At 44.7% G+C, this 20,184-nt stretch overlaps 1 protein-coding gene across 5 annotated transcripts in view; it reads right to left on the bottom strand.

Moving 5' to 3' along the window:
* LOC126092101 (gastrula zinc finger protein XlCGF17.1-like) overlaps positions 1–20,184 on the bottom strand; it is a 183,630-nt gene that overhangs the window by 77,997 nt on the left and 85,449 nt on the right. The gene's annotated exons all lie outside the window — the stretch shown is intronic.

The raw sequence follows: 20,184 nt of genomic DNA, 5'->3' as shown, positions 1-20,184 counted from the left end.
GGACAACACAACACCCAACCCTTGAGTGGAGAAAATCTCTGACCCATGCGGGAATCGAACCCAGGCCCTTAGGATTGACATTCTGTCGCACTGACCACTCAGCTACCGGGGGCGGACATTAGCACTGGTACTTGCACGCTTCCATATTTTTTTGCAATGATCATCCTGTATCAGACGAATGCTGCACTTAGCTGTGAAGAGTCACTCATGCCATTTTCGTGGTGCAATACCAGGTGTTACCTTGCCTATCTTCTGCATACATCACTATGACAGGGGGTTGTACTGTTGTTTGTAATGAACACCTACAGAAAAATTGATTGTGTGAAGCATTCCATCTAGGTTGGCACTGCCCTTACTGTGTGCAGCTTTGTATATATTGTAGCCTCCCCTGACAGTAGGCAATCAATGTTTTGTGAATACTGAATTAATGCTCAATTGACATCAAAATGGCAAATGCCAATTAGATAGGCTATTTCTTGTACTGAAAAAACTTCTTGCTGTAAAGTGATAATGTAGGCACTCTCTAAACTTGAAACAATTGTTCGAGGCATGTAGACCTAAGATCAGTGAGCACAGGTCAAATTGTTCCATTAATAACAAGGACACTGAACAGCACATATTTTATAGATCTATGTTCATCTCCACTGCACAAGTGGGTGTGAGCAGTGATTTCTTGTGGTCAAATGTGTAGTGAGCGACACAGGTTTCTGTTCAACAATACACAAATTACGCTAGGCATGAGAGTGGTGCAATATTGTTGTTGTTGTTGTTACTACTACTACTACTACTACTACTACTACTACTATTTTGAAGTGTTTTATGTTAACTGCACATTATATTCTGTGCATACTGCAGCAGCCAGAAATGATGACACAAAAAAATTCAATCTTGGAGGATGTGTAGAGCTGTATACATGCAGTGTCAGACTTCAGAGAAAAAGCCCACATGAAGGTGCAACAGCAGCCTCCCTTGTCTAAACAGCCGCATCAGTGATTGTAGACTGTGGGTCAGTTATTTGCCACACAACGAATAGAAACAAAGAGTAGTATGAGACAGGACACCTCATCAACATCAAAAGGAGCAATATCATATCAGTAATTTCATATGAAGTATGAAGATTCCTCACTGGGAATTGGTTTAGTTGTACTGCAACATTTCAGTTCTTCCAGGATATGTTTTTCAGCAGTGATGCATGCTTGGAAACAATGGGTAGCGAAGATTTATATGCAGTGAAATGCACATACCAGATGATGCTATGCACCCTTGTCACTGGGAATCTGACATCACATGCACACAGGTGTACCATGTCTTACAACCCATTACGTGGTGTCAGGTCAGTGCCAGAGTAGTACAGTACTGTTTGGAACAAGTGAAGCACTCAGCAGTAACAGTCTGCAATACCATAGGATAAGAGGATGTGTAGAACAGCAGAATCATGATAAGTGATTTAAATGGCAGAGAGCTGGTGTGCACATAAGCCCAACAGCACCCTCTTTTGTGTGTCTGGATAGATCAGTGTTACATGACACTCAGTCGATGTGGAGCTGTCACACGAAATCAAAATGTGTAACAAAGTGCCACTATGCCTTGTCAACATCACAGGGTGGAATACTGGCAAGAACAGGGCAGAATGATTGGTCTCTGGGAGGTGGGTGTGTCGTTCCATAAAACTGTGGCTTGTACTGGGCACACTGCTTCAACAGCGAGGTGTTTGTGGAACCAGTGGAGAGAAGAGTGCTTGCTGTACACAGTTCTGACAGGATATCAGATGAGGCAATATGACCACTCCGCAATATGACAGTCATCTTGTCCTCTTGGCTGTAATGGACGGAATAGCTTTGTTCACAGTGTTGGCCAAACGCAGCAGCACTGCAACAGGTGTGGACATGTCTATTTTCTGTGGGCTGGACAGGTGGCATGTGTGCTATTGTGTCAGCTTGCATTGATCAGAACCCACCATGCTACCAACTGCAATGGGCCTGTGAATGCCGACACTGCCATGCTGAGTGGTAAAATGTAGCGTTTTCAGATGAGTCCTGCTTCAATTGTCCTACAGTGATGGCCACATGTGTTCAACGCCGTTGTGGGGAACACAATCTGGCAGACTGCATTCATAGTAGACAAACACCATGTGAAATGGTTTGGGGTGCCACTGCCTATAACATGTGATCTTGCCTCCTATGTCTTGAGGGCAATCAGAACAGCTACCACTGCATCACAGAGGTTTACCAGCCTGAGGCACTGCCCCTCCTGAAATCGATTCCACACACCATATTTTAGTAGAACAACGCCTGGCCCCATGTGGCAAGGAATGTGCAAACCTTCTTTGAAAAATAATATGTACCAGAGCTTCACTAGCCTGCCAGTTCACCTGACATTTCTGGGATACAGTCAGTTGGCAACACATTCGTTCAGGGCCTCCTGCACGATCAGGGTCTCCTGTGGCCACAGTTGAAGCTCTGTGGACACACCTACAAACCGCATGACAGAGTATTCCACAGCAGCATATTCAGGTGCTCTTTGATTCCATGCGATTATGTCTAGTGGCTCTGAAGGCAACACATGACGGCACTACTCCATACTGAATTTCCACAGTCATAGTGCATGTACAGGTCTGTCATTTGTGTAGTGTCACGTGCGACATCGGTCGAACAAATTTCATCGTGATCACATCTCTTGGTCATGGTGTTTCACTTTCTCCAAACAGTAGTGTATAGAGGTAAGAGAGGTGTCTGCATTGACACCATCAGGTGGCTTGCGGAGTACGGATGTAGATGTAGATAGTTCGACACCTCCTGCTAAGGCATCAGTGGGGGCATCAGGCCAGATTTTATAGACTAGAAACCACAAATTCCTCAGAATGCAGAGGAGGCACTTGTTTATGCTTCAGCAACTCTGGCATGTCCAACGCTTTGATGACATACCAAAATAAGCACCAATTTGTCAGAATCAAGTTTAGCAACAACAGCTCCCTGAACGGGTATCTAATCAAACTGTATAGGTCTTTTGCTATCAAATAAATTGTGATTCAACCAATACTTACACTCAGTTTTTAGGTTGACATGTGCGTCCTACTGCATAATATTTCACTCATGTTAGTGGGAACCACTGTCAAAGGCAAATGAAGCACCACAGCCATCAGCTGAAAGCTCGATACAGTGGACAGCGATTGTAGTAACATGGAGGTAGACTGAAGAATCTGACATTTGAAAGACATTATTATAATTAAAGCTGTTGCAAATTTATTAGTTTGAATCATGTTTCTGAGTAATTCACTGTCATAATCAAATTGGGAATTTTATCAACAAAATTTAACACTTAGAGTTGATTGGTTGGATGTTAGAGTTAAAGGGCCCAAACTGAGAGGTCATCAAACCCTTCATCCTGTATGTATCAAACTAGGAATAATGCTCACAAGAGGGTGACAAAAAGGCAAATCTGGGCATCCCAATTTTAAACAAAGTACAATAAGACAAAGATAAAATCAAGGAAAAGGGGCAAGGTGGGCGAGCCGCTCTGTGCAAAATGCATTTAAGAGCTGCCCGGAGCGTGGTATGTGAAGAGAGACCTACCCGCATGTCCGAGCACAACAAAAAAGATGGTGAAATTTTAGGAAAGATATAATATTAAAAATGGCGAACATACTAGATCAAGGAAAATAAAAAGGTGAAAAGGGTAGGAGTAAGGGCTGCCATGGGACCCATGGGCCAGAGCAGGTGAAGGGCGTCCCTCCAACCCATCAGCAGTCAATGAGGCCAAAGTGCTCCACCTCAACAGAGATAAGCAGAAATAACCTTCATGCGTGAAATGTAAATCCAGATTAGCTGCTAGCACCAGAGGCAGTGTGTCCCAAAGATTAAGAGATAACCACAAAGCAGCCAAATTTGGGTAGTCTAGCAGGATGTGGGTGTCACTGTCAGGCAGGCACCACATCAGCGACAAGGTGGGTCCTCACCTCGGACAATGTGGCTGTGGGTCACGAAAGTGTGGCCAAAGCGTAGTTGACAAAGGACAGAGGATTCCCTCACGAAGTGCGATGGGAAGGCTGCCGTGCTATCGTGGTCTGCTTTATTACCCTCTGTTTAGGAAGTCCAGGGTGAACCATTCCGAGTTCCAGATATTTAACAATTGATGGCATATAGCTGACCAAAGGTCCAGTTCTGAGACACCCCATTTCCAAAATCAGCATCCTGGTAGCCAACTTTGCCAAGAGGTTGGTATCTTCATTTCCTGAGATCCCAACATGTCCAGGGGTCCAAACAAAGGCAACCAACCGTCCAGCTTGATGGAGGTCTGAAATAAGCTGCTGGATGCTTGTAACTAATAGTTGATTAAGGTAGCACTGGTCTATAGCTTGAAGGCTGATCAGAGTCACTGCAGATTAGAAGCATCTTGCTAGTGCAGAACAAGCATGACTAAGTGCTCATTTGATGGCCACCAATCCAGTAGTAAAGACACTGCAGCCATTAAGTAAGGAGTGTAGTTCACTGCACCTTGCATGCTTGTGTGCAAAACCAGTTCATCCATCCATCACTGAGCTATCAGTGTATACCACTTCCAAACCTGGAAATGCATTGAGGACAGCCAGGAACAGGTGGTGAAACACCATGGTGTAAACTGAATCTTTCAGTCCAAAGGATAAATCGAGATAGATCCGACATCAGGGTACATGCCATGCTCCCTGACAAAAGGCGACAGTGGGGAAGTTGGAACTCAGAGCAGAGACACTGTAGTTGAACTGCAAACTGGGTCTCCGTTGTGAGAGGTGGAACTCCCTACTAGGAAAAAGGACGTGGTAGGGTGCTTAGGGCATCTGTGAATGTGTATAGCATAACTGAGTGGCTGCTGTTGGTGCCTGATCTGTCGTGGAGGCACCCCAGCCTCCGCAAGTAGGCTATTCACACGGCTAGTTTGAAGGGCTCCTATTGCAATTCAGACCCCACAGTAGAGTATCTGGTACAGTGACTACAATTCTGAGGGCGATGCCGAACCATATGTCAGACTCCCATAATGATGACTGGGCTGGATCAGAGCTTTGTACAGCTGCAGACGTCTGTACCCCAGTTGGTGTTAGTGAGGCAGTGAAGTATATTAGGGCGTAGCCAGCATCTTTACTTAAGCTGGCAAAGATGGGGAGGCAACGTCAGCTGGGCATAGAAGACAAGTCCCAAAATGTGGTAAGTCTCCACCATGGTGAGTAATTGGTCGTCGAGGTAAAGTTCTGGTTGTGAATGAATACGATGACGACAGATGTGCACAACACGAATCTTGGTGGTGAAAAACTGAAAGCTGTGAATGATGGCCCATGACTGTGCCTTTCAAATGACACCCTGCTGTCTGTTTTCAGCAACACCCACTTTAGAGGAGCAATTGTAAAAGCAAAAATCATTAGCATACAAGGAGGGTGATACTGAAGACACCACAGCTGCTGCTAGGCCATTGATGGCCACTAAAAGGAGTGGGACACTCAATACAGACCCTTGTGGGGAACCATTCTCTTGGGTGTGGGGGTAACATGTAAAGCACCAACTCAAACCTGGAAACTATGGTGCGACAAGAAGTTCTCGACAAAAATTGGAAATGAGATGTAAGGTAGTGGGGACATGGTATCATTATGTGATGTCATAAGCCTTTTGTACGTTGCATAAGGAAGCAATATGGTGTTGATGTCGGTCAAAAGTTATCCAAGATGGCAGACTCCAGGAAAACCAAATTATCAACAGTGGGATGGCCTTGGCAAAAACCGTCATGGGACAGAGACAGAAGGCCGCGACATTCAAGCAGCCAACACAGTTTCCGGCTCACCATGCATTCAAGCAACTTAGAGAGAGCCTTGGTGAGACTAATTGGATGATAGCTAGCTGCAAGGGATGTTTACCACATTTCAGTACCAAGATAATGATGCTCTCCTGCCATTGATAGTTCTCAGATGCATAGGCTCGAACACAATGCAGAGCAAAATGTTTAGCTATGGCGTCTGGGCCATTGAAAATAGCACCATTCAAGAAAATACCAAGCACACCTGTACATGACTGGTATCCACAAAGGCATCTGATCTTCGCCCAAACCTCCAAAGAAGGCATAAATAGTCCAATGGTTGAAATGAACCGTTCACAGCATTCTTGCTTCTGTTGTTTTATTAATGATGGAGGCATTCAAAGACAATGAGGTGCACCATTGATGGATGCCACTTATGGAGTTGGAGACTCTCCTAGGATCTTTAATGGTCTCGGCAATTTCCACTCCACCAAGAGGGGATCACGAATAATCGCCAATGTCACCATTTAATGGGGAGCTCAGAGTGACAGTGGAGGTGAAAGCACCCCAGTCGGCATTGTGGAGAGCCCATCTACATGGGCAGGAACAGGAAGGCTGGGAAGTGGTCGATACCACACGGATCATCATGGACCCCTCCAGTGGATGGATGGGAGAAGATCATGGCCACAAATGGAAAGATCAATGGCCAAGTAAGTTCCATGTGCCACAATGAAGTGTGTGGAGGCACCAGTATTCAAGAGACTAGAGGTCGAGATCTGTCAGTAAGTTTTCCATGTCTTTACCACAGTCTGTGATTGTGGTTCCACCCCAAAGGGTTACGGGCACTGAAGTCACCCAAGATTAGAAAAGGCAGGGGGGAGTTGAGAAACCAATGCAGACAATACATTCCGAGGCACTCCGCCACTGGATGGGAGATAAACATTACAGACGTTAAAATCCTGAAATGCCCTTACCTGAACAGCCACAGCCTCCAAAATTGTATCAATAGGCCCAAGTTTGCTATATACAGAGTTCAGAATGTTTGTGCAAACTCCACTTGACACCCTATCATAATTGGTGCAATTCTTAAAATATTCATGGTAGCCACAAATGGCGGGGGTCCATGTTGCTGAAAACCAAGTTTCCTGAAGGACAATGCAGAAAGCATGGGAGGAGCTTAAGAGATGATGTAGTTCAGCCAGATGGAAAATAAAAAAGCACTACAATTCCTCTGGAGAAACGTGCTGTTGGTATACTGTGTGGATGTGAAGGGTCCAAAGATGCATCTTATATCCCAGGGTTACCTACTGCCACTGGTTGAGAGGCTATGGTATGAAGACACACAGGTTCTGAGACATTCTGTGTGGTGTGATCTTGAGGAAGAGCTTCCCTGAATTAGTTTCGGGGACCGAAGAAGATCGTCAAGCCCTATGACCAGCAGTCTATGGCTATGTCAGCCACTGGCTGGTATCCAGTTGTAGAAGTTGTAGACAGGTGGGAACCTTGCAGGGGAGTGTCCTGAGGGATCCTTTTCTAGCATGAGAAGTCATACAAGGGTGGTGTGTGGCTGTCTGGGGCATGGGGATCAGCATCCCTGTGGGTGAGGAGCCATTGCTCCCAAAGTGGGTGGGGGGGGAGAGCCCCCAACCATCAGGGGAGCAGCCATGGTCAAGCAGCCCTGACAGCTCCCTGTAGGATGCAAAATGGAGGAGATTACTGTCAGCAGAGGTGGGACAATCGCCATAGTTGTAGTGTACAACACTATCATGCATGCAGGATATAGATGCTCGTACTTTTTCCTGACCTCTTAGTATGTCAGTCTGTCCAGAATCTTATGTTCTTATATTTTTCTTCCTCTCTCTGAAAGACAGTGCAGTCTGGTAAGTGGAGAGAATGGTGCTCCCCATAGTTGATGTAGACAGTGTGGGGTTGGGGAGGAGGGGGGGGGGGGAGGGGAGGGAGTGTGGCACAAGGAATATTGACATGCAACGATCGTCCACTATCTGTACAGACGGGGCTGGCATCACAACATGAAGACGTGCCAGAATTTCATAGTTCTGCATATGGGGGGAATGTACGGTATCACATCACATAGGTATACCATCACCCTGACCTTTCAGGCAATGAATTGCCCTCAAAGACCAAGATGAAAGTCCTTTGGCTCACTACGGACATGACAAAGTGTACACCCAGTCACTCCAAGTTGGTGCTTAGCTCATAACCAGACTGCAAGAGGCAGTCACAATGGAAAATGATGCCTCGACCTAGAATCATGTTGAGACTATTATGGAGTGTGCTAGTCTTTGTAACATTACCCAGCTTGTCACATGCAAGCAACACCCATGACTGGGCAGGGGATGCTGTTTTAATCAAAATTAGTCCACTCTTCATTTTGAAGATAGCTGCAACTCCTGAAACCTGTCCTGTATGGTCTCCACAAAGAATGTAGGCTTTATGGCAAAAAAAATAATCACCCTCTGTCCTTGTACAAACCAGGTAATGAGGTGGCGTGGGAGGGGGGGGGGGTGCAGGCAGGGAGTATCTCTCTGCTTGTTGTTTGCCCAAGGTTCCTCCAACAGCGTAACCAGTGAAGGAAACATTTTGGTGTTGTATCTCTCTATGTTGAATGAATTCTTTCCTTCTGAAGACATTGGGAGAAAACTTTATCTGCTTCATATTCAAATCATCCTCCATGGTGCCACCCTCTACAAACAAGGCTTTCCCCATGGGTGCCACCCAGCCTCAGCAACAGATACCTGGCTGGTAATCCACTATTCCGAGCCCTTGTGCTCCAGTCATGATGGGCATGTACTTCTTGGCATAAATGGGTAGGTTTTAGCTCGGGGACCAACCATGTGATCCCTGCGTGGTCAGGGGCTACTACTGTGCAAGTACCTGACAAGTTCCCTCCACAATGGGATGGCTACCATGCTGGGTTTTGGTGTACTACCTTATTGAAAAGGAAGGGTGCTAAGATGGAAATGCAAAAAGGTGGAACACACAACACACTGGGCGACCCCTGCACGATCCATAGTTCTGAAAAATTTTGAAAAATGTTGGCAGGTCAAACCGAACAATTGGAAACATGTATTTATTAATGAAAAGAAGTAGAGAGCGTTGGAAGTGAAATGGAAAACTGGAGTCCAAAATCATGTACCAGGTCCAAGCGGGGTTTACACCAGGAAAACCATTCGATGGAAACCAGAGGGGAAGGGGGTGGGGATAGTGAGAGGGGGGGGGGGGTTGAGAGTTAGTGGTAGTATAGGATTGGAACACAGAAAGGGAAGCAGTGCTGCAAAGGCTTGAGCCCCATGGTACTGTGGTAGCCAAGTATGTACTCACAAAAGAGTTGTGAGCCCTCTGCAGGGAAACAGATAAGGTTGGTTGGTTTAAAAGAGTGGGAGGGGGGACCAAACTGCTAGGTCATCCGTTCCTTATTCCAATCAAGGGTGGGAGTAAAATAATCGAAACATACAAAACACAGTGGCAAGAAAGGAGAAAACCCCAAAAATGACAGAAGGTCAGTAAACACTAAAATGGACCAAATCAGACAAGAAAACCACAGAGAGATGCAAGAAACATGTAGAAGAGATCAAAACAACAGAGCAGATTACCATGGCTGGCTGACCATGAGAATAATAAGGAGAAGCCAGCCATTCTGCAACACATTAAAACCTCCACCCTAAAAGCACTAGGGTGGAGAACACAGAGGGACAAAGGACATGCGCTAAAACACAGATCAAATCATAAAACCCACCCTCACAAATAAAATGTAAAACTAAAGCTGCTGTTGAGGCATTGTCACCCAATACTGAGAGTAGGGTGCCTGGAAAGTTAAAAGTCCGCTGCAGAGCGGCTAAAAGTTGGCAGTCTGGCAAGAGGTGGATGACTGTCATTTGTGAGCCACAGTGACACCGAGGTGGGTCCTTGCAACGGAGGAGGTACCGTATTTACTCGAATCTAAGCCGCACTTTTTTTCCGGTTTTTGTAATCCAAAAAACCGCCTGCGGCTTAGAATCGAGTGCAAAGCAAGCGGAGGTTCTGAAAAATGTTGGTAGGTGCCGCCACATCTAACTTCTGCTGTCGAATATATGTAGCGCTACACAAGCATGCTTTGTGGGCACAAAGATAAATACTGGCGCCAAAACTTTTTTTCTCCGCCCCTTGTTTCTGCCACTGCATTTTCTTACATTATCCAACGAAGTAAATACAAATTCCATATTGTTCATCTTCGAATGTAGCAGAATTTCAATGTACTACGAAAATCCGACTGGCAAGACTGTTAGGGATGTTTGTCAATATGGCCAACTCTACGTTACGAGTTTATTCCTACCTGTGAGAAGAGATGGTTGCTAATAGGAACCTGATGAAATGTGAATCACATGCAGTATTCTCTTCACCATAAGAATAATACGAATATCAACATTTTGTCATGTATTCTTTCGTGTTTGCTGCCATCTCATTTAAATCCTGCATGCCTAATAAACTACGAAACTAGAGTGAAACAACAGCAAACGCAGAAGAATATATGTATCGTGTCATGTTTATATTCGTATTATTCTTATGCCTAATAGTGATATAGTCGGAATTGAAGCACAGCAACTGACTCGATTTTAAATGTAAGATGACTAATTTCTGTGCAGAATTTGATGTACTAAATAAGCGGCCGCAAAGATTTTCAAACGGAGAAAAATTTGCGCCTAACTCTCGTTCAGAACATGTTCTATCATACGCAGTCTATTATTTGGTTCTTGTTGGTTATCAAATAAAGCAGCAGTGTAAGTAACAACAAATAGCAGTCTCTTGCCATTGTTTTGCTAATGAGACGATTCCTTTAAAAAAAAAGAAAAAAAGAAAAAAAAAAAGCAGCGGTAGCGCGCATAAAGCAAGTCATGCCGCGAGCGGCGACAGGCCGTAAATACGCACTATCAGAATGTGACAAACAATGCATGACACAGTACAGTAATGCATTTTCAGCTTAGAGTGACGTAAACACCTATAACAAAAAAAAAGGCACTTATCAAAGCAAAATAAGCAATCGATTCAAACCAGACGAAGCACGTGAAAAAGGAAGGGTACCCATATAAATACGGACGGAGCGCCTGACGCATAGCAATGGCTACCTGGTAAAGCTTAACTGCTAAGCTTACGACTCGAACCAAACTACTGTAGCTGTATCGTCTTTCATTCGACCTAAATTGTGTCTCATATTACAATGGACCAACTTTGTTTCGATTTGGAGATGCGGCCTAAAACTTTTCTCTTCCCTTGAATTTCGAGTCTCAAATTTCAGGTGCGGCTTAGATTCGGGAAATATTTTTTTCCTTTATTTCGAGTCTCAAATTTCAGGTGCGGCTTAGATTCGAGTGCGGCTTAGATTCGAGTAAATACGGTAACCATGTGTTAGCCATGTGTGGCCAATGCGGAGCCGGCAGGGGACAACTGATTCTACGTAAGAGGACCACATGCAAGACTTTGACACATTCGTAGTCTCCTTAATGACATGCAGTTTGTTGTGCATACTAGTCTGCCATTCCGTCTCCCAAAGCCAAAAAACCCTGTGGCATAAGACAGAACGCAGATCAGTTTCGGAGATGCCCATCTCCAGAAGCAGTTTCCGAATAGCCTGTTTGGCTAGCCTGTTGGCAAGTTAATTGCCTGGGATTCTAACTTGTCCTAGAGTCCACACAAACACCACTGAACGACGGGGCCATTCCAGGGCATAGATGGACTCCTGAATGGAATCTACCATAGGATGGTGAGGCTAGCACTGGTCAATAGCTTGTAGGCTTCTCAATGAGTCAGTACACAGAAGAAATGACTCACTAGGGCATGAGTGGATGTGCTCAAGAGCATGAGATATGGCTGCCAGCCCTGCAGTGAAAACACTGCAGCCATCTAAAAGGAGTGCTGTTCAATATGTCCTCCATGAACATAAGCAAAGCCTACGTGACCACCAGCCATTGAGCCGTCGATGTAAACCACTTCATGGCTCCAGTACATGTTGAGAATCGAGAGGAAGTGATAGCGGAGAGCCACAGGGTTAATGGAACCCTTAGGGCCATGCAAAAGGTCCAGAAGAATCTGCACCCTAGGTGTCACCATGGAGGTGTATGTGAATGGACCTTGAGGAGAGGTGGTAACAGGAAGAACTCCAGTTCAGACAGAAGGGACCATAAGCGAACTGCAATCCTGTTGCTGTTGCTCAGGCAGCGGCGGGCATTGAAGTGCTGCCAGCAGTTCCATTTAAGCTGACGGGGTGGGGTAGCCAAGTCAATAAGGTGCCGAAAACCAGTCCTAAGAATTGATATGTCTCCACTATGGTGAGTGGCTCATCGTTAAGGTAAAGTTCTGGTTCTGGATGTACAGTGCGACGGCGTCAGAAATGTATGACACACGACTTCGCAGCTGAAAACTGTAGGTGCCACTCAGCAACACCAGTACTGGAGGAGCAGTACGAAATGCAGAAGTCATCCACACACAGAGAAGGTGTGACCAACGGTCCTACAGCTGCTGCTAGATCATTTATAGTCACTAAAAATAGAGAGAGACTCAATACGGAGACCTGCGGAACGCCATTCTCCTGAATACAGGGGGCAGGCACCAACCTGGACATGGAAAGTACAGAGCAACAGGAAGTTTTGGATAAAAATCACAAGCGAGCCTCGGAGACTCCACTCATACAGAGTGGCAAAGATATGATGTCTCCAGGTCATGTCATATGCTTTATGAAAGTCAAAAAGACGGCAACAAGATGTTAGCATCTGGAAAAGGCTGTTCGGATGGCGAACTCGAGGGACACGAGATTATCAGTGGTAGAGCGACCCTGGTGGAAGACACCCTGACATGGAGCCAGTAGGCCATGTGGCTCCAGGACCCAACCCATACGTTCCAGCAGCTTACAAAGAAATTTGGCGAGGCTGATGGACCGGTAGCTATCCACATCAAGCGAGTTTTGACTGAGTTTGAGCACTGGAATGATGGTGCTCTCCCACCATTGCGATGGAAAGATGCCATTGCACCAGATCCGATGGAAGTTGACGAGGAAATGTCGCTTGCAGTCAGATGAGAGATTTTTGATCATCTGACTGTGAATCCGATCCGGCCTCGGAGCTGTGTCAGCGCAATGTGCAAGGGCGCTGAGGAGCTCCAACTCTGTAAATGGGGCGTTATAAGGTTCACTGTGGCATGTAGAGAATAAGAGAGGACTTTTATTTCCATCCGCCGTTTGAGGGTGTGAAAGACTGGGGGGTTGTTCTCCGACGCAGAGGCTCGAGCATAGTGCTCAGCAAAGTGCTCGGCAATCCCATTTTCTTTCGGTAGGTAACACACAATTGGAGTTAGTGGCGGGTACCCAAAAAGACATCTGATCTTTGTCCTGACGTGGGAAGATGATGTATGGCACCCAATGGTCGACACGTACCTCTCCCAACACTCCTGTTTCCGTCATTTTATAAGCTGGCGTTCACAGGCACAGATCCACTTAAAGGCTATTAGGTGCTCTAGAGAAGGGTGCTGCTTGTGTTGCTGTAGAGCTCGCTGACGCTCTTTAATTGCCTCAGCGACTTCCGGCTACCTCCAAGGGACTGTCTTTTGCTGGGGGTACACTTAAGAACGAGGGATTGTGTTTTCCGCCACAAAACAATCATTGTAGTGACTTGCTCAATGACAACATCAATGTGGGGGAGATTCAGTGGTGACAGCAGAGGTGAAAGCTTCCCAGGCTGCCTTGTTTAAAGCCCATTGGGGTGGGCGTCCGTGGGTATGACCTCGGGGGAGTGACAGGAAGATGGGGAATTGCTCACTACAATACAGGTCGTCATATGCTCTCCAGTGGATAGATGGGAAAAGGCCAGGACTGCAAACCGAGAGATCAATGGTCAAATATGTGCCATGTGCTACAATGAAACTTGTGGGGGCACCTGTATTTAGGAGGCAGAGGCTGGGTTGTGACAGTAAATTTTCGACCTCCCTACCTCGGCCAGTAAGCATGCCGCCATCCTACAACAGATTATGTGCGTCAAAATCTCCCAAAAGTAGGGAAGGTTTAGGGAGTTGATCAATTTGTGCAGCCAAGACATTCAGGGGTACTGCACCATCTGGAGGAAGATATACATTGCAGACAGTTATTTCCTGTGTCGTCCTTATCCTGACAGCAACAGCTTCAAGAGGGGTTTGAAGGGGGCCCAGGTTCACTATAACTGAGTTCACGACATAGACACAAACTCCACCTGACACTCTATTATAGTCGCTATGGTTCCTGTCATATCTCATATAGCTGCGGACGGCAGAGGTCCGCATTGCTGGGAACCAAGTTACCTGGAGGGCAATGCAGAAAGCAGATGTAAAGCTTACGAGTTACTGTAGCTCAGCCAGGTGGTGGAAAAAATCGCCGCAATTCCACTGGAGGATTACGTGATCATGAGACTGGGAAGGCATGAAACATTCAATGAGACAGTCTATGCAACCAGTGTCACCTGCTGCCACCAGATGAGTACCTGTGCGATCGACATCCATTGTGTCTGAGGGTCCAGCGAGATCTAAGTCCTCAGCGGATGCCAGAATCTCCACCTAATCCTCAGACACAGAGTTTGTAGGTAGTGGTGGTGTGGGTGCCACAGCACTGTCTTGGTTCTTGGGGGCTTTTTCTTTTTAGGTTTCTCTCGCTGCTCCTTAGGTTTGTCCGGCTGGGAGAGCTTCCGATTCATCCTCAGGGACTGAGGAGGACCGTGAAGCCCTACAACCAGCTACCTGTGGTTGCTTCACCCAGTGGCGGGTGTCAGCTTTGCCACTGGTAAGAACCAGGGATCCTTTCCTGGTGAGAGGAGCCAAGGAAGACTTACACTTCTCCATCTGAGAAGGGGGGACAGATGTCCCCGATGGTTGGGGGGGGGGGGGGGTTGTTGCTCCTGAAGTAGGTTGTGCAGGAGCAACAGGGAGGGAAATGTCCCCCACCATCAAGGTGGCAGGTGGAGTCTGAGGGCTCCGAAAGCCAACTGTACACCATGTAACAGAAGATGGTAGAACTGTTGTGTAGCGGTGGCATAGGCTGATGTCATATGTACAGGATGTAGCCTCTCATTTTCTCTTAGCCTCGGTGTATGACAGTCGGTCCAGGGTCTTTTATCTTGTATTCCATTATTTTTTTTCTTTCTGGAGAATCCTGCAGTCTGGCAAGCAAGGCAAATGGTGCTCTCCGCAGTTGACACAGATGGGAAGCGGGGCACAGGGAGTATTGGAATGTGAAGGATGTCCACAATCCCAACATGGCCAAACTTCCAGCACCTAAAGCACTGCATCGGAGGAGGGATATATGGCTTTAAGTCACAGCGGTAGACCATCACCTTGACCTTCTCGGGTACTGTGTCACCCTTGAAGGCCAAGATGAAGGCACACTGGCTACCTGATTATCTGTTGGACTGCGGTGGATGCGCCGGATGAAATGGATACATCGATGCTCTAAACTGGCGCGTATCTCATTGTCAGACTGCTAAAGAAGGCTGCTGTGAAATATGATACCCTGGACCATATTTAAGCTCTTATGGGGTGTGATGGAAACAGAAACATCCCTCAGCTTGCCACAGGCAAGTAGTGCCCGTGACTGGGCAGAGGATGCTGTTTTGATCAAGACCGCCCCGACCGCATTTTGGACAAGCCCTCCAACTTCCCAACTTGTCCTCTAAATGCTCCACAAAAAACTGAGGTTTCATAGACAATAAAGATTCCCCACAAACTCTAGTACATACGAGGTACCGGGATGAATAAGCTTCGCTGCCATCCTTAGCCTGGTGTTCCTCCCATGGTGTGGCTGGGAGAGGGAGGGGGGAGGGGGAGAGTGGGGGCGAACGATTTGGGGTCATAATTATTAGCACTGAAGTTAGATCTTGACTGCTTAGAGACTGCTGGTGCTGGACCACCAGCAAGAGATGACGTACTATGCTTCATGGCATGTCATCCACCCTGATGCCACCCACTCCGAACAGGGGCCCTCCCAACGGGCGCCACCCAGCCGCAGCAAAGGCCATTGCCGGGAGTCCCAATGCCCCAGGGTGACGGGCATCTACTCCTTGGCATATGTGGGGAGTTAATGGTGCAGACATCAGCACAGCAAGCCCTGTGTGGTCAGGGGGGCTACAAACAACAGGGTACAAAGCAGCTCCACCACAACAGACTGGCTACCGTGTTGGATAAAACGAGCTAGTAAGTCCATTATTGTCAACAGTGCAGAAAGCAATATTTCACAGAGGATGGAGAAAAACGCTTGCAGAAGGGTGACTGCCCCCCAGCTGGAGAATGAGTGGAGGTGCAGATCCACGTCGATGAAGGATGTGAGAGGTCTCAGCACATGATGGACACTATGCGGCATGTACGACGCCCTTCCCCAGTTAGCTCCCCTACGGGGACCATCACACAAAGGCCGAAACGTGTGAAACTCCCTTTATTCACCTTTTACGACAGGCAGAAATAACTTGGACCTATTCTAAACCCCAGACCCACAGGGGGAAAACAGTTAAAGATCAGTTGATATAATGCTCTGAAGGGATTCCACTGTACGTTCAGGTACAAAATAAGTGAACGAAACTTGAAAATATTGTCTTCTGGAATGACACTAGCACGTTGTTCGATTATTGCCTGATGACCAAAATGTTATCTACTAGCAGTAAGAAGCGGCCATGAGAAGTCTACTGAACCCTATTGTATGCATTTTCACTGTGCAAAACTGCAAGCCAACTGTGCCAGATGATTTGCACATCAGAAATGCTATGCACCCAATATTAATGTTGAAGAGTATAAATGAGGCTGATCGGATGTCATGTCAACAGTACTCTCCTGATTGTGAGTCAGTACACTACACACTACAGTAATAGCAAATCATCTACAGAATAGGAGAAGTTGTCAAGGAAAAACTTTTTCAGTTTGTTTTCTGATTTTACTTTGCTATCTGTCAGACATTTTATAAGACTGGGTAAGTGATCAGAATTTTCAGTTGTAGTATTGTGCACCCCTTTTTGTGCAAAAGACTATCTAAATGTGGAGTAATGACTGTGAGGGAATTAATATACTGTGAAGCCATAATCACAATGCTCAACTCCTTAAACAGATGTCTACAAGATAATCGGTGAGCGCAACATATTATTCTTACAGCACATTTTTGTACAATGAAGACTTTCTTTCTTAAAGATGAGTTATCCAGAACATTATTTCATATGATGTTACTCATAAAAATACGCAAAACATGTCAACTTCCTGATTTGTCTCTTCCCAAGATCTGCAATGATTCTCAATGCATATGTGGCTGAGCTAAGTAGTTTTAGGAGTTCCAAAATGTGCTTTTTCCAATTTAAATTTTCAACTATGTGGATACCTAAGAATTATGAAGTTTCTACCCTATTTATTATTTCCTCACCATGTGTTACACTTATCATGGTGTAGTATCAGTAGATGTGCAGAACTGAATATGTTGTGTCTTTTTAAAACTGAGGGTGAGACCACTCACAGAAAACCAGTCAATAATACTTTTACTATCTTTGTTTACCATATCTTCTGGGTCAACATGTATGCTTGGATTGATTACACCATTGAGAACTAATTATGGTTCTTGTATGTCAGATGGAAGACAGTTTACATCTATGAGGAACTACAGTGGACCTACGATTGAGCCTTGGGGAACCCCATACGTGATTTCTCCTCAGTCTGAGTTATGTCCCCAAACTATATTGGTTGAATTACTATGTGCAGCTTTCTGTATTCTGTTAATTAGATATGACATTATCTACTGGTTGGCAAACTTCAACTGATCTGGGAAAATACTGTAATTCACACAATCAAATGCCTTGACTAGCCTTGTTGGTGCTATTTTATTATTTAATGCCTGTAGGCTTGATGATTGAACATATACATGGCATTCTCAGTAGAGCAACTCTTCCTAAACCCAAACTGTGATTTGCTGACGATATTATTGTTGCTAAGGTGAGATGTTATTATAGAATACATCACCTTCTCAAAAATTTTGGAAAATCATGTCAGGAGTGAAACAAGTACGTAGTGATGTTTAACAACAGCATATTTCAGTCTCTGAGAAAATGCCCTGAGTATTACATATATCAGATAAGACTGGGCTTATTACATGTGAACAAATCTTTATTACTCTATTGGAAACACTATCAAAACCAGATGGGCTTATATTTTTGGGAGAATGTATAATTTTCTTAACTGCAGATGGAGAAGTTTGTGATATATTCATATGATTGAATTTTATGAGATTTATATTTTCAACATACTACTGTGATTCTTCTCTTGAACTGTTATCCCTATGTTTTCTGCCATATTTCAGAAATGATTATTAAATACATTTGCTACCTATGACTCATCCTTTACAATGCTTTCATTCAGTTCAATAGTGATGTTATCATGTTCCGTGGGCAGTTATCCAGTATCTTGTTTTACTATTCCATATAGCCTTAAGTCTGTTGTCGGAAGTACTGATTTCTGGCATTATGTGAATTTTTTAATAACTTTTCTTAGTAATTTTGAATAGTTTTTGAGATGTGCAACTACTGTAGGACCCCTACTTGTTCCTGCTAAAAGATACATTTCCCTTTTCCTTTCACAATATACTATAATCCCTCTAAGTGATCCATGGTTTTTTCAAATGACTGTTTAGTGTCTTTCTGATTAGATTATGCAGAGAGCTATTTTGAAATAATGATGTGAATTTATCACAGACTAGATTAAATTTTATGTCAGTATTTGGTTCATTATAAATTTCTTCCCAGGTCATCTACTGGAAACTATTCTTAAAAACATTGTTCCTGGAGTCATTAATTATTCTGATTTCCACTGAGGAGTATCCATCTTTTAAGGCACTATATTAGCTAACTGTATATCATGATCAAAGAGAGTTTTTTGTTACTGGGTAAACAGCTATTTTCTTATTTTGTACTTCACCAAAGAAAACATTATCACTTAGTGTCCTATGTAGGACACAAATAAGGTTTCCAGATCATTTTTCCTATCAGAATCCGTTAGAAAATCTACACTGAAGTCACCATAGACTATTAACTGCTTGCTGCTGTCTGACAGTAAGGAACCCAAATTGTTCGTAAACAGTTCATAATTTCCCAATGGTGATCTACATACAGTTACAATTAAAAGTGAATATTTTTCAGTAATAATTCACAAGCACACATTTCTATAAGCTGATCAGTAAAAAAAAAAACTACTTGTCTCGTTTTTGAACTTGTGTTCTGTCTTAATATATGTAACAACTCCTCCTTTTCCCATATTAGTTCTGCACGAGTAAGCTACTATAGTGTAATTTTTTATATGTAACTTATCTAACCCTGTGGTTATATGGTGCTCAGACAGGCACAGGACACTTATCTTTCCAGAGCGCTCAAAATTTTTCAAACAGAGCAGCTCTTCTACCTTCTTACTCAATTCTCTAATATTTTGATGAAATAAGCCAACCTTCCTTTTCTGTACACTTTTAAGAATTTTTGGGGCTCTTCTAGTTATTTCTATTTCTTTTACAACAGGATACCTGAATCCTGATTCTCACATAAACGTGCCCCTCTGACAGTAACCACAGGGATATTGCTATGTGTGATGCTGGCCCCCAGAAGCTCAGCCAACCTATCTTTCCCTCTGTCAATGGAAAATCCAGGATGGAATGTAACAATATTATGAAAAGGATCATTGTTACTCATCATATAGCAGAAATGCTGTCGCAGACAGGCACAACAAAAACACTGTCAGAGTAGCAACAATCCTTTTCAAAATATTGTTACTATCTTTCCCTCTCTTATTCATGTGTAGGATATGTCTAGTACATCCCCATCTCCCAATTGTAGCAACAGGCACTGCATTCAAATGAGATTTAACTTCAGTCACAGCAGGCTGCTCAACTCAGTGTTCACATGGCTCACAGTGGTGTTAACCCAGGGCTGGTCATGGCACTGTACACCTCCACAAAAATCACATTTGCACATATAGTTGCTACTCCTATTTCATCCAGTCACCCTAATGCTGTAATTAGTGTTCCTAGCCAGGCTGCTCCCTGTTCCACCTACTACAATAACCTGATCTTCGTTGCCAAAACCTTTGTACAAATTGCCTGTCAACCGTCTAAGGCTAGCACTTGGCTTTACAATACTTGTGCTCTGGTACTATGTTCCTAATTTGTCCTGTATCGTATGGCCTACACTTTTCTCATGGCTACTACCTAGCAGCAAGACTCTCTTCCTACTCTCTTCCGGTACAGACCTTCACAAGTTTCTTCGCTAGAAGTCTGCTGCACCCTACTGTGACCTACAGCTGGATGATGCTCTTCTCCTTCTTCAGGCAATAAGTCAAATCTATTTGATACTGCTAGCTCAAATGTAGATCTACAGAGCCACTGGAACTGATAAACATGTACACATCTTG

This window comes from Schistocerca cancellata, chromosome 7 (genome assembly GCF_023864275.1).
Source record: "Schistocerca cancellata isolate TAMUIC-IGC-003103 chromosome 7, iqSchCanc2.1, whole genome shotgun sequence".
Lineage (NCBI taxonomy): Eukaryota > Metazoa > Arthropoda > Insecta > Orthoptera > Acrididae > Schistocerca > Schistocerca cancellata.
Note: the sequence above shows the minus strand (reverse complement) of the source record. Positions and strands in the feature narration are given on the sequence as shown.